General features: G+C 41.1%; 1 protein-coding gene across 1 annotated transcript in view; it reads right to left on the bottom strand.

Annotated features, from left to right (window-relative positions):
- Window positions 1-13,795, bottom strand: part of FAM3C (FAM3 metabolism regulating signaling molecule C) — a 34,741-nt gene that overhangs the window by 17,073 nt on the left and 3,873 nt on the right. The gene's annotated exons all lie outside the window — the stretch shown is intronic.

Raw genomic sequence — 13,795 nt, 5'->3', positions numbered from 1 at the left:
CCTTAATATCTGCCTGCAGAGACACAGCACCTGCTGGCTCTGCACCCTAGTCATGCTGAGCTGCAGGAGACCCACACTGCAGGGAGCCTGGACATCTTCAGGCTTCAGCTTCCCCCCGCTCCTGATTCAAGAAGTACAGAGCAAAGACAGCCAAGTACAGCAATTTAGAACTCCCAGCACTGACATGGTATCTATGCAAATCAGGACTTTCCTTCTGGATTAAACAAAAATAAAAAAAAAACACACCCAAAAAAAACCCCCAACCAACCAAAGAAAAAAACAAACACCAAACAAAAAAAATCCCACAAAAACAAAAAAGACCCAAACATTTCCAAATTACCATTTTGCTGCATAACTACTTACATTTAATATGGCAAAAGAAAAAAAATTATTGGCATTCAGGGATCCTGTTGGATCATCTACACGAAGGCCAAATTTGAAAACACGTAATAAACTACCATTCTAATCCAAGTAGCCATCCCACACCCCCACCACAAAAGGTACAGCATCCCTAACACGCTGAGGTCCTATGCCATGGTTTCAAAACCATCAAAAACATTATCTTGAGAAATTATTTTAAAAACTACTCTTACTAGAAGACAGGAAATGCAAATCATTTAATGAAGATCACTGAACACCTCACAAGGTTCTCTTGGCCTATTCTAGGGAGGAAAAATTGATACTACACAATCTTTTGCCCTCACTTAACTCAGTATTTCTGAGTTCAGTGATTTGTGTCCAGATCCTTTTTGCCAATACACAGTCATTGTGCTCTGTTGCTTAAAGTTTCCAAGAAAATGGTTAGCAGGGAAATAAACAGGAAAAAACAAATACAAGTATAGAAATATTTACCTCTACTCTGTAAGAATCTGAAAATAAGTATCAAAGGTTGAAAAGCAGACCTGTGTTTTTGAATGCCAAGATTGTACTACAAGGGAAATCTCATAGCACAGTATGGAAATAATATATCCATTATATTTATAGCCACATATATGATATCCATATATAATACCTTCTTTCAGTGAAAGGCTAGTATTTATCTGTCTTGTAAAAAGGGAGAAAGATTCTGCCAGGGCAGATAAAGCCATTTTATTTCAAAGTCTGTGACCAGAATTATTCTAAGCTCCTTTCTCTCCTCTCCCCACCCCCAGAAATACACCAACATTAAAATAAACACTGTCTAGTATGAACAACCATGAGCTTGTTTCAAGGCAGCACTAAGAAGAGTTTCCTTTTTGTTTTACTATAAACAAAACCACATAATTCAAAGCATCAAACGAAGGATATCAGAAAACTAAAAAGCAGAAAGTGAAACTATCACATGATCCAGTCTTGACTGCAAAAATGCCTTTAGCTCAACACCCCCCACCAATGTCTCAGTGATTATTTGTTGCAATCAACAAATATACAAGACGCATTTTTTTAAGTGTTAAATGTTTTTGATTTAGAAAAAGTAAAAATGAGTATGTTATGCCTCAACTTGAAGGAATTTTAAAAGTGATTTAGAGATTCTTTTCCTAAATTACAGCATACCAAAAAATTGTATGTTTTGATTCAGAGAATACAGAAATCCTACAGTACAGATAAACATTGCACAGCATTACCCAGCTGCAAGAGAATAACTTATGAACAGCAAGTCCTTCTCCTATATTGCATTATCTTATAATGGGTTTTTTTGAGGGGCGGTTGTTTGAGGTTTTTTATTCAAGACATAACAGGAATAAAAAAGGACAGCCCATGAACCCTTATGACTGCTTATAGACCATTACTACACATCTTTAGTATTAAACCTCATAATTGGAATTACAGAAGTGATATAAAAATGGATTTGGAATTTGGAATATTTTAGGATCATTTAAAAACAAAGTACACAATGACCCCAACTGAGCTTACTCAGATGCACAAAACCAGTAGCAAAAACATTCGTTTGACTGCTGTGAAATATCAAATACTAGAAAACAACCATAGAATAGTTTGGGTTGGAAGGGACCTTAAAGACCATCTAGTTCCAACCCCCCTGCCATGGGCAGGGATATCTTCCACTAGACCAGGTTGCCCAAAGCCCTGTCCAACCTGGCCTTGGACACTGCCAGGGATGGGGCAGCCACAGCTTTTCCAGGCAACCTGTGCCAGGGCCTCACCACCCTCACAGTGAAGAACTTCTTCCTAACACTGTATCTAAATCTACCCTCTTTTAGTTTAAAGCCATCCCCCCTTGCCTACATATTCTTGTAAAAAGTCCCTCTCCAGATTTCTTGCAGACCTCCTCTAGATACTGGAAGGCTGCTCTAAGGTCTTCCTGGAGCCTGCTGCAGGCTGAACAACCCCAGTTCTCACAGCCTGCCTTCATAAGGAAGGAGGGAAACTGATGTAGAAAGTTCTCTCTGAACCAGCAGAACATGATGGACTGAATGACAGAGGAAAAAGAAAACCAGCTGTCAGGCAGGAAGCTGGTGCTGCCATACTGGCAAGTTCTCTTTCAGCCCAGCTCATGGGTTGCTCAATCCCTCAAGAATAGGAAGGAAAAGGTAGACAGCTCTCTGAACCGGAGAAGACAAGAAGTTACAGGTTATAAATCATTTTTGAATGCTGGCATGTCACTGTCTAGTTCCCTGCGTGGAGTTGCTCATCTATCCATGCAGAAAAAGAATTATTTATTCTGGATGCAAACAACTAAGGAGGAGATATGTGGAAAGACAGATGGGAGCTGCGGTTACTGGTTGTTTTTGTTCTACTCCACCCATCCTTGTGCATCCTACTTTGTCCCAAGGCCGGGGCAATTTCCAGATGTTGCAATTTCCAGTGCCAAAGCCATTCCAAGCAACCCCCATGACAGCCCAAAATGCTATACATAAGGCAACATGAAGTAGAAGAAAAACAGAAAACAGAAGCTTAAAATAAAACACAAAAAAAAAAAAAAAAAAAAAGAAAAGAGAGTAAAAGGCTTCCCCCCATCTCTGCTCAACTTACTAACTTGTGTGGGGGTAACAAACTCAACACAAATCTGACAAATTTAGCATGTAAGTCCACACAGCTACTGCACATTATGATACACAGTAAGACTAGCTTTAATCAGTAAAGCAGTAGATACTTGCTTTTAAAAGTGACCTGCCTCTCAAGGGAACCCTGTCAGGTACTTCACACAGGGACCTTAAAACTTCAGTTAGAAAAAATATGAGCCTATAATCCTGCCAAGCAGATCATCATCATGTTTTATTAGATGATGCAATGTTTCCAACACACCAAGACTGAGTTCTTTCCGAGTTTGTGTATCAGGTGTGACGGTCATCAAGCAAGTTCTATAATCAAGGTGAAAGAGGAAATTGTACTGAGGTAAGTAATCAACAAAATACATACAAACAGTTCTTATTACTACTGCCACACTGACAACACTGAATGAAGTCCAGATTTCATGATATTGGGCACATGTCACTTGGCGACAGCCTCGGCCCTACTTACTGAGCATGAAAACTTTGGTCACTTGCAATCTACTTCTGTTTGTAAGGATTTTTCAAATATGAATGCAATAAATGTTTTTATGGATAATAATGAAACATGCAGATCAGTTTACTTAATTCCCAGGACAATGGTAGTTCCATTAGCAATTTGATAATGTGTGTAGATTATATTTATGAAATGGACACACAAAACCAAGCAAAGATGAGAGGAAACAATTTAAAGGTTCAGATATTTTTGAATTCTGACCTTAGCTGATTAGAAAAAGGTCCCAAAATCAACAACAATGTTTAATAAACCAGAAAGTAATACACTTCAGAACGGACATAAAGTGCAGCAAAACAGGCAGTAGTAATGAAAAAAAGGATCCAAGAGATTATAGTAGCTCTCTAATATTGGGGTCAACAGTGTGGTGCTGCTGCAAAAGTGTAACTGCTCACTGCTCACTGTGAACACAGTACCAACAGGACTGCAGTGTGTGAAACAAACAGCAATTATTCTGCTCTGCCTAAGCAAACAAAAAATACTCTATGTGCTATCTAGACTTTTGACAGAGACGCATATGTAGTGTTTTCTAAATCTATCTTAAAGCATAATCCCCAAATGGAAGAATCTAGGTAACAATTACATGACCTAAATAAAACAACTAAGGGCTAAAAGAATCCAGTTTGCTTTGCAAGGAACTGTAAAAGCAAACAGAGGAGTAAGGAATGGACACCTTTGCCTCTTTTCTCCAAGGTGTAATTTAAACATATTTTTAAAAGATGATGAGATGGACTGTTCTCAATATCCACTGGTTGCTGCTTATCTATTTGTAGCTATAATGTTAAAGAACAATTTCCAGGTACAAGGGCAAACAGGGAATACAAAAGAAGGCTGTAAATCATTATAAAAGTCTGGAAAAATACAAGAGACAGGTTTTCTTAACCTAGATAGTCTACAAGAGAAGCGTTAATGTCTCCTTCAATATTAACCCCATATTTCTACACTATTATATGCAAAAAAAACCCAAAAAAACACCAAAAACCCAAAACAAAACACAAAACCAAACACAAAACACAAAACCCCACGAAAAGGCTTGAGCTTTTATTTTTATTTCTGAGTCATGCACAGATTAGGACAGTGTTCATTTTTTGCAGCACAAATTGCCTTCTTCAATGATTAGCAGATGCTTTTTCCTGGGAAGAAAAACAAAAGCCATTTCACTTTTTCGTACCTGCTATAACACATTCAGTGAAACAACATTTTTTAAGCCAGACCTGTTAATAGGTATTTCAGTCTGTTTTCAAATAGTTCAGAGCAGTGGTAATCTTCTACTCAAAAATTACACAATGAATTAGATGCGTGAGGGACAGCATTAGCTATTCTTACGCGAGCTCTGGTTTTAAACCAGCAGTTGTGCCAATCTCAATTACACAGCACAGACCAAACGGCTGAGACAGTCAAAAATCATTCCAAGTTTAAATTTGAGTAGGAATCTATGCTTGTAATACAATCATTTTATTCGAACACAAGATGCATTTCCTTACCAAGATGACTGCTTACCCTTCTGATAGACTACACAGTTTTTCCACCATGTTTACAAAATCCATTTAATTTGAAACTGGTGAAGTGCACACATAGAAAAGAATTACATCTTCAGAAAAGTAACTACTGTAGTTCAATTGTGTTGTATAATCATGCACCACTGGTGTCTTCTGATGACAGAGACTGTGACCCAAGCAGTTGTTCCCTATAGGCACTCCTACATTCATGTGAATTCCTTGTGGTTATGGCAGAACTCCACACAAGCTAAAGGTCTGTCCACACAGAACAACTTGCAGAATCCCAGATGCGTATTTTTTTTCTGCCTTTGAGACAAATACTATCATGAAATATAATTATTAACTTCTTACAAAAATGATACCACCTGAATTGTATTCTTCCATATACTGTGCAAGATTCAGCTTGGTATTCTGACAACACGGAACTAGACCCAAAGTGTTTGCTTGTTCAAACTTTCAGCTTGTTCAGACTTTATTCTACTTCAATCGACTGCAGATGAAACCCAGATAAATTTAGCAAATGAAACCAAAATTAAGGACAGGTTAATTCAGCTACAATTGCATGTCCTATGTTGCAAATGCTGCTATGTAGTTTCACTCCTAAGAAATATACACGAGAAGCAGCATTATGCCTGAGTGTTATGATACCTGCTGTGCTCAACAAACTTTTCCCAAGTCACCTGTCAAATCACTGACCATGCAAGCTTTTGCCAGTGGCATCAATCCAAGTACTTTCACCTTAGGCAACACACAAAGTAGTCAGTCTCAAACACAGAAAAATTCTTCTGAATCCTGGGAAGCCCGAAATAGAACCATTAAGGCATTCTTCCCACTCAGAATGAAACTCAATCCACATTCCTTTTGCAATTAAAAAAAAAGGAAAAAACCACACACACCAAAGTACCCAATCCATACTTCAAAGACTCTTTCTGAATATTATTACACAAAATGTAGTGGTCCATATATTTAAAACCAGGATTTTACTGTCCTTAAAATTCATGCAACGTGACGGAGTAAACTGTACCACTGCTGCTGACATACCTACTGAAGAGAATCTTAGCCCTGTATTTCAACAGGGTTGGATAAAAACACATAAAGAAATTCAGTTCAACAAAATCCTCAAGGACAACCTGCTGAACTTCATTCACCTACCTCCTTTCCAACTTCATCACAGGAAAGTACATAAACCTCATAATAGATTTAAGACAGTCAAGTTTAACATTTTATTCTGTCAAATGATAAACAAACTATCATGGAATTGAAGCACTTCTGCAATTGCCACCTGTTCAAAAGTTGCAGCCCACTGATTTGTTTTCTTTTTTTTGTCTTTTTTTTAAGAAATGAATTACCACCTTGATTTCCTAGGACAGCAAAGTCTGTTCAGTCTTTCCACAACAGGAAGGAGTAAATAAAGCTTCGCAACACATTTATCTGCAAGATCACCACGTCTCACTTGGAACAAGGTATTGCCAGAATCCAGTAAACACTACAAATGTACAACAGCTCTCACATCTTTGTATCAATACAGAAATACCAAGGCTGTTATCACAGTAATGCATCACTACCACGGATCGTATCCTGCCCCATACAGCAATTCTCAGTAGAACTACCACAAAAAAAAGGTTATGTATCTGAAAAACAAGTAGCATACAAATAATTACTATGAGTTGATATAACCACACAAGACCACTGCAGAAATTTACCTGAGGCTATGGTTACAGTGGTGTGGTTCACACTGGGGCCCATTTTAAATAAAGTTATCAAGTAAGCAGAAAAGGAAAGCAGCATTACAAATACTTCCTCTATAGGTCCAAGTTTACTGCAGGAAGACCAATCTGCTTCTCTGCACTATCCTCTCCAAGCACAACCAGACTCTAGATAGCAGCTGTAAGATGTCAGAAATAAGATCATCATCTTATGAGTGAGATTCATTTTCTGCACAGATCACCACACCAACCTCATCACAGAGCTGCACACTGAGACCACAGACACAGTGAGACACAAAACTCCTGTATATTTTGCAAGGCAGAGAGGATCAAAGGTACTGATAATAGCAAGGGACAACCACCACACACTGCTGCCAAAAAAATGCTATGATACTACCAAGCATTTAAGCTTCTTCAACAGAAGTTCGGCATGATCTGAGGCTGCATGTTGGAGAGGAGCAGCTGACCTTCAGAAGCTGAGGTGTGCCTCTGGAGAAAGTACTCTGTGGTGACAGGTCAGAGCACTGTTCATATCTCTCCCTCCCCTTGCTCCAAGGGATACAGAAACCCATGCTCCATCACAGAGCCTCTTTTCATTCACCCATCCCCTTTGTGAGTCAGAACTTTGGCCCTTTACAGGATAGAGTGTGCCACCAGCTGAGTGGAGCACCCAGCACTGGGGAGAAGTGGTATGAGCAGCCCAACATGCAGAGGGGCCATGCTACGCCTACAGGACACTGCAGAGTGCGATCATACTGCAGAGACGAGAGTGTTGTCGGTAACTAATAACCTCCATGCTGCATGGTGCACTCAGAATCACAGTGCTCCTGTGGTATAGGCAAGTCATAGCTACTGGCCCATATTAGCACTGGACAGGACATCATTTGGGAGCAACGAGGTGGAAGATGCTCAGAAATGGAAACAAAGTCTGTCAGTCCATGATCCTTAACAGCTCTAGAGTGATTCATTTCTTTCTGCTGAAGACAGAGACAGCAACAAAAATTGCAGGCTCTGCACTAGTTTCTGAGCATGAAGGGATTAGAACAAAAATCTGTAACCTAACTCCTGGCTGGGTGCAGTCTTCGAGCAACCAGTACCAAACACACAAGCCATATCTGAGAAAATTAATTTCACAGAAAAATGAAATCTAGGGGCAGTGTATTTTTATGTGTGTATATACTTCGTATACTTCAATATTTAGTTATTGGTACACACCCCACTAACTAAAATCCAGCACTGCCCCCTGCTATCCTCTGAAATTTTAAAATCCAAGAATTATCATAGGTGGGAAAAAATACGTAGGATAGCAAATTACTGCATGTCATCACCAGTGGGTAAATTCGCCACATTAAGTACACATAAACTAATTTGAGGAACAGCATCCCTCAGTGACAGAAGGGTGCTTACCAGTGAGCTTACTACTGAGACACAGCTGACATGAAGACACTGATGTGCAATCACTGAGTATCATAACTCCTGATACCATGCCTCTCTGGATCGTGCTGTTTTAAGAGAAATCCACTGATTATTACAAACATTCCAGTAATAAACTTCTGCCTGAATCAACTCAAGCACAGCTCCAAAATCACTGAGGTGTCACTGATGTTCAGCTGACCAGCAAGAAAACAGCCATAGCAATTCCCTCAACAACCTCTCCACATACTTTCAAGAATATCTGTGCTGATCCAAAAGTAGAAGTAAGTGTCTGGAAGCAAGTCAGCAGCTTTCTAGCTTATACCAGCTTAATTTTTTGTGAAATTATGACTCAACTAACTGGTGATACCAAAACAGATCAAGAAAAAAATGTCTTTGCTACTAGGAGGTAGTTACTTTCTCCTCAGATAAAACCGAAAAGAGGGTGGGAGAAGGGAAGTCAGCCAGTCATAAGAAGAAAGCAAGTCTTGTGAACAGAGGGGGAGACTGTGATCTATTTTGATGTTAATTAGGATTTTAGCTGGACACTCATGAGAACTACCATGCTTTTGTACATATGAACACATCACAAAACTTTCTGCCATTAAAACTGACTCAACAGCAGAGCAGAGTTTACCCCAGCAGCTCCCTCTGTCCTGGTAAGCCTACCAAAGATTCTCCCTCAACCACAAAGTTTCTTCCATATCCTCTTGGCACTCCAATGAAAGCTGGAAAAAAAGCTAAGTTGTAGCTCTGCCTGAAAGTGAAGATACAAACTAGTTTTGTATCACAGAAATATGGTACTGTATATGGGGAACAAAAATAATTGAACAATTGTAAAAGAGTAACTTATAAGAAAAAAAAAAAAAATCCTAAAGTCCTCTCGTGACACATATACCATTAAGAAAAGCATGAGGAGGCTGTGCTTGGATTCATGGTTAGACACAGCATTTTAGACCATGAAGTGGGAAGCCTGGAGCACCTATTCATAGGTTACAGATGTGTTAACATCCATATGAGTTGAAAATTCTGGTGCTAAGAAAAGAGGTTTCAAACAGCAACACCAGTTTAAAGTTTTTTCCTCATCACCACTCTTCTGTGTTCTCACGTCACTGGGCCTCAGGCCTGGCTAGTTCTAGGAAGCATGGAAATTCATGAGATAGGTGAGCTCACCTGCCAGGCTGCTCCAGCCCACTCATCATTTCTTCAGTCCAGGCCACATGATTTTCCTCACCAAAGAAAGTTAACCCAGTACAAGAGAATTAATATAATTTCTGTCAGATTAGCAGACAACGTTTAGGAGTGTTGGGAGGCAAAGCACAGCAGCATCAAGCTGTTAGATTTGCTCAGATGTCTCATGAAGTCCCATTGTAAAACTCTTAAGACTTCTCACACTACTGCAGATTGCATTTTTCCTAAGGCAATCCTGAGAATTTATGGACAGTCTTGGTTTCAGACCAGTGTGAGACTTCCCAGAGGGACCTTTCCAAACTGTGAAACAATTACAATAACTCCATGCAGTTGACAGCAAAATGACTGTCGCAGGGTAGTGCAGCTGGCCACTGGCAGAGAAAACATGCAGGTTTACAACAATTATGCCTTAAATCCTAGACTTTCTCATCAGATTTTAGTGAATAAAATCAAAACTGAACATATATATCACTTATATTAGGGCTCACAGCAATACTGATTGCCTATATAAGTGGTAAGACTTGCAGCCCTTACACTCACATGTCAACCCTCCAACTTCACTGGGACTCCAGGTTTTAAAACCAGAACCTAAATTATATTTGAATAACGACTTTTCCCTGAACAATTTAAACCTTAAGGAACAAGTTCTCTGTGCTGTAGATGCATCTTATGAACATCTAATCTTCAAGCTACAAACTAATCGGTAAGTAAACTGGCATTTTTGTAGCTGACATAGTACTGATCTACCTTATGATCTTACAGGAAAAAAAACCAAAACAAAACACAACCTTCTTTCCTCTATTGTGTTCTAATACTCCAAACAAAACTGGAAACTAAATATTCAGGAGTTCACTTTTAAATGTTAGCTTGCCAAAGTTCCACTAAATTTTCAAGCTCTGTCTATATTATCACTTTTTTTCTTAGAACACTGAGAACTCTCATTAAATGTGGATGGTCGCACTCAAAGAATTGCTGTCAATGAGTTTATGTCCAAGTGGAGATCAGTGATGACTAGCGTTCCTCAGAGGCTGGTATTAAAATTTGTTTAACATCTTTGTAAGCAACATGGACAATAGGATTGAGTGCACCCACAGCAAGGTTGCCTACGACACCAAGCTGTGTGGTGTGGTTAACATGCTGGAGGGAAGAGATGCCATCTGGAGGGACCTGGACAGGCTTGAGACGTGGGTCAACGCCAACCTTATGAAGTTCAACAAGGCCAAGTGCGAGGTCCTGCACCTGGGTTGGGGCAATCCTAAGCACAAATGCAGGCTAGGCAGAGGTGGGTGTTGACTGATGAGAAGCTCAACATGACCCAGCAGCGTGCACTCACAGCCCAGAGTAGGCTGGGCTGGGCTGCATCAAAACGAGTGTCACCAGCAGGTCAAGGGAGGTGATTCTGCCCTCTGCTCTCCTAAGACTCCACCTGCAGTACTGCACTCAGCTCTAGGGCCCCCAAAACAAGAGGGACATGGACCTGCTCGAGTTCAGAGGAGGGCACAAAGATGCTCGGGGAGCTGGAGCACCTCTGCTACGAAGACAGACTGAGAGAGTTGGGCTTGTTCAGCCTGGACAAGGCTCAGGAGAGACCTAAGAGCAGCCTTTCAGTACATAAAGGGGGCCTACAAGAAAGTTGAAGAGGGACTTGTTACAAGGGCATGTAGGACAAGGCTGGAATGGCTGTAAACTGAAAGAGGGTAGATTTGGATTAGACATAAGGAAAAAATTCTTTACTGTGAGGGTGATGAGGCACTGGCACAGGTTGCCCAGAGAAGCTGTGGCTGCCCCATCCCTGGCAGTGTTCAAGGCCAGGCTGGATGGGGCTTTCAGCAACCTAGCCTAGTGGAAGGTGTCCCTGCAGGTCGGAACTAGATGATGATGAAGGTCCCCTCCAACCCAAACCATTCCACGATTTTATGCAGAGCCCATCTGCCCTGAAGCACTCAGGCTGCACCTGGAGAGGCTAGGCAGCACCTTGTGGGTACCCTGAAGTGACTTTTAACTATTTACTCTGCACTCTTACCGGGTGAAATGGTCAGGACTGCTGGAAAGATGGAAGCAATGGCCTGCTCCATCCCAAAGTGATTAGATGTTATTACAGGACAATACCAAGCTATTAGCTTGTGAAGAGCCTACCTGAAGGCTTAAAGCAAGTTACAAAACTTGTTTTGCCACACAGACAACTATGCAAACCAATAGACAAATAGATTTCTCCATAGTTAAAAGAATCCCTGGGAGGGAATATGTGCTAATGAAGACATTCATACCTTGATTGCCTTTTCAGTCTAAAATCCTCCCCCCCACCTCCAAAAACAACCAACCAACCAACCCACCCAGCACATAAAGACAAACGGTTGTACAGAGTCATGAACCAGCCATTTCTGAGTTGGGTTTGTTTGGTTGTTGTTCTTCTCCCCACCAAATAACTCTCCTATTAGTATTAACTAAATACGTTGTTAAAAGAAGAGGACCAGTCAGCTGCGTTCACCAGCAAAGAAGCATCACAGCATCTAAGCCTATGAGCGTTACGGGGCACATAGAATATTACAAATAATACCTGGTATAGGCAGAGATCTTTACAGAAGTCTGGAGTTATGTTATCACATTATCACTTAACTTCTTTTAAATGTCAGAAAATGGAAAAATAAACAAATGGGCTAAGTTACACTGCCCCTCAGCAGCTCATGCAAAAACATAAGATACTGTATCACTTACCTACAAAAGAAAAAATATAGGATTACTCTATGTGAGAAACTATGGACTAGGATATTGTTTATTAAGATTTATGTTAAGCTCAATGTAAAGGTTAGGCAACAAAGATGTGAAATCGCTTATGCAGACAGAAACTCGGACACTGCTTGAGTAAGATAAGATAACCACAATCGCGAGATAACCGCCAGACTCCCAGGAACCGACAGAAACAGGACAAACAACCCCAGATAAGGACATGTGAATGAGGGGTCAACTATGGGATAAAGGAGAAAGACTTCTTATTTCGGCCTCAACGACCACCAGGAGGTAGAAAACGACCCCCTAACAACAACTGAAGCATGCGCAGAGTACCTCCACTACTTCATGAACACGGAAGTAAAGATGTATAAAAAGGGACTGTTTGAACTGCTCAGCACGGCAGTGGCGGAGCGCAGACTCCCCTGTCGTCCAGCGCTGTTTTTGCTCATATTCTACTTGCTATAATTAATAAAATTTTAATTGGATTATGATCCGTTGTGGTCACAATTTATGACAATTTCTGGTGCCGTGACTCGGATAAGGAACGGTGGGCTTTGGTCCTCCGGGGAGGCGCCCCGCGACATTTCGCGGCCCCGCGACCAACAGCTCACTCCAACCTTACCGACGAACCTAAATTCTAGGATATTGAGCAAAAAAGGACCGGTAAAATCCCATAAAATTCTGTGCACGGGAGTCCGGACGAAGACGCAGGACGCGTAAGTATACTGCGAAGTTGTTCGCGGGTTCGCCGTTCGGGCGGGATTGGGTATCCTGGATTATAACGAACGAGAGGTTCGATATACTGAACCAAGCGAGTATGGACCCTTTAGTACTGCGTTTCCCACCTCCCGCGAGGGACTGGGCCAGGAATAAGGGGAGCGAGTGAGTGTGTGTTTGTGGATAATCCAGAAGATGGGGGCGAAGGGCAGCAAGCCTTCGACTCCCATGGGGAGGGTACACACTGTACCTAAAAATACCCCTCTGGCATATATCTTAGACAATTGGAGATATTTCCCTGGAACCCTAGGGAAAGATAAGCAAAAAATGATAGAATATTGTACTAAGATATGGGGAGGGAAGAAGATTTCTAAAAATGTCTTTTGGCCAGTCTATGGGTCAGAAGAAGATTGGGTAAGACAGCAATTAAACCTCTGGGTTAATAATAAAAAACCCCTTAACCCGGAGGAGAGTCAATATGGGGAAGTGTGGCTAGAAAGACCGAGAGCTAGACTTTATCCGCTGAATGAAATAAAAACTAAACAAAAGAAAAAGAAGGAAGAGTTAGACGAAACCCTTCTAACCCCCCCTCCTTACATTCCTCCTCCTGCTCCCGCAGAAGTCCCCAGAGCGCCCACTCCCCCACCAGAGTCGGAACAAGGGTCTCCCCCTCTTCCTAGACGCGTAACTAGAAGTCAAAAAGGGGCAGCTCAGATGTACCCCCTAAGGGAAATACCCATGGGGGGACCTCAACCTGTGATCGGATATATTTCCGTACCCCTAAACTCGGCTGACCTACGAGATTTTAAAAGAACCGAAATGGGAAACTTAATTGAGGACCCACTGGGAGTGGCAGAAAGATTAAATCAATTTTTGGGACCAAACCTTTATACTTGGGATGAGATGCAATCTATCCTTGGTCAATTATTTACTACCGAGGAAAGAGATATGATTAGACGAGCAGGAATGAGACTGTGGGATGCTCAACATGCCCAGGGACCCCAAGCAGAGAGTCAGGGGCTCTATATCTTAGGGGAC

The sequence above is a fragment of the Strigops habroptila genome, chromosome 3, assembly GCF_004027225.2.
Source record: "Strigops habroptila isolate Jane chromosome 3, bStrHab1.2.pri, whole genome shotgun sequence".
Classification (NCBI taxonomy): domain Eukaryota; kingdom Metazoa; phylum Chordata; class Aves; order Psittaciformes; family Psittacidae; genus Strigops; species Strigops habroptila.
The sequence above is the reverse complement of the archived record's forward strand: the minus strand, read 5'-3'. Positions and strand labels throughout refer to the sequence as shown.